Genomic DNA, 2,346 nt, shown 5'->3' with positions numbered 1-2,346 from the left:
CAGGTTGATTGAATGGTGATTTATTCTGCTTCAGATCGGCTTCCGAGGACAACTCTTTATGATGATTACTTCTACAACTACTTTACTTGTGGCTTAGATATGCTATTTGATGGGAAGGTTTGCCATCTTCTGTGTTTCCATGAGCACATTTTATGAAGATGTTTGATCTCATATTATTGCAGTTTATTTCTAGACATATAAGATCATTAAGTTTGTCTTGCACATCAACTATCCCGAGCATGCAGATTTAATTATACATGAAATGCAATTTTTTATCCATTCTTCTATTGTGAGTTGATTATCAAGATCGAAAGCCCCTTTTTGTTATATGATGTGAAAGAATTGGATATTCATTTTAATAGTTTTTGCATCATTTTGTCTATAGGTGTAGGGTCATATCATCAGGTTGTAAACTTCTTTACTATCACTATTACAATCAGCACAAAATGGGAACAAGCTAAGGTGAATTCTTCTTCATCTGTTTGATTTGTAGTTGTTCTATTTATTTATTTATGGGTATGTTTTCAAGTTGAGAGTTCTTACTATTAATTGTGCTCTGAATAATTATTTCAGTCACCAAAATGGACCCAAGGATGCATATGTTTATGCAATCCAGTCAAGTTATGGGATCTATTCATTCAGGACAAACCCCGACTCTTAGACATTAGGATCTGCATTAGTCTTTGAAGTAGGAAGTGAAAATGTAGCAGGTATTTTATTTTGCGATAATTGATGTATTTTGAGTCGTTTCTGGTTAGAGCTTTTATTTTTTCCATGGCGACATCTTTCATAGAAATCTCTCTTTGCTTGAAGTGGATAGAGATTTAAGAAGTCGTAGCAGCACAACTATTTATATATATTTTTCATGTGCATGCTGATTTTTTCTTTTATTAATAATATATGATATTTTCCAGATTTGGTGCATCAATGGCAGTGCAAAGACAATGGTGTCAAAACCAGACATAAATGTTATAGAGAAGATTTGACATTTATATACTGAAGATACTTTCCACTCTCATGAAAGGAAAGAAGATTATGTTTATGCTGGTAGATTTGCAATTCAGGTTTCTTGCATCTTTTTATTTATTAGGTTATTTCTGAGACAAATTTGACGAGTGAGCAACAATAGAAAAGTGTATTTCGTTGTGATTTACTATAACTTTGGAAGTTCTTTTAGTTGATGTAATTAATGTATAATACCTTCAAATTTTACTTAACATAGTTTAGAGTTTAAACATGTTTTTTGTAGATGAAAGTCATGTTGAGTATTTTTCATGTTCTTTCGTTTTCTATATGGATTAATTTATGTAGCATGATCACCTAAACAAGCTCACTAATATATTTTTATGACCGCGCAAAGCGCGGGAGTATTGACTAGTAAGGTTATAAAATTACATATTCTACAATCTACATCAATGGAATGTGCAAATAATTTTTCATTAAATTTCAAACCATACGTTTCTGATACTCGAGGATTTTTGAGTTATAAAAACGTTGGAAGTCATTATTAGTGGATTAACTTTCTTAAAATACTATATTACCCTAAGTTTTTGTTTAGGTGTATTTGATAACCTTGCCAAGTAGAGAGAATGTAATACCTAATCCATTTTTGCGTATGTACAACGATCTGAAGTTAAATTTGAGTGACAGAGTATTTAAGAACTATTTGATTCTTGTTGTAGAATAAAATATGAACGGATTGAAGTTATTGTGAGCAGAGAGAGAAAGAGAGGAGGGAAAAAACTAAAAAATAATTGCCAAAGAAGGGGTGGGATTAACGTTTCAATCCCCACTTACTTTTTGGCTATAAAAGGAAAACAAGAATGAAGCTTTTCTGCCTTTTTTGGGATTAGACGTCTTTTGGCCTTTTTTGTTTTCGGAAAGTCTGGTTGTTGTTTTTTTCCAAAAAAAGAGTCTTTTTCATAAAGATATGTGGACGCCCCAGGCCAGAATCGAACACAATACTGTCAGCTTGCTTTGTACACCCTTTACCACTGGACCGCCTCCCTCAGTTGTTTTAAAGGCGTTCAAGATATATTATCTATCCAGAAAAGGTAATATTAAACCTATTTCCACTGTAAGATGTTCAATGGCCTAATTTTATATCAACATGTAGCTCCACCATCGAGTGCGCCGCTACCTTGCAACAACATAGGTGCGGGGTAATTCGTTTCACTGAGCTTGAGCAGTGGCGATGAATCACCTAGTGTTGTTGCCTCTGCTGAGATTTGAACCTGAGAACTCATGGGTCTTAAAACCACTTCATTGATGCGGTCCTCTATAATTTATTTAAGGCAGCAATATGCAATACATGATAGAATGATCCTTTCTTAAGTAACAAGGATA

This window comes from Lycium ferocissimum, chromosome 5, assembly GCF_029784015.1.
Source record: "Lycium ferocissimum isolate CSIRO_LF1 chromosome 5, AGI_CSIRO_Lferr_CH_V1, whole genome shotgun sequence".
Taxonomy (NCBI): Eukaryota; Viridiplantae; Streptophyta; class Magnoliopsida; order Solanales; family Solanaceae; genus Lycium; species Lycium ferocissimum.
Note: the sequence above shows the minus strand (reverse complement) of the source record.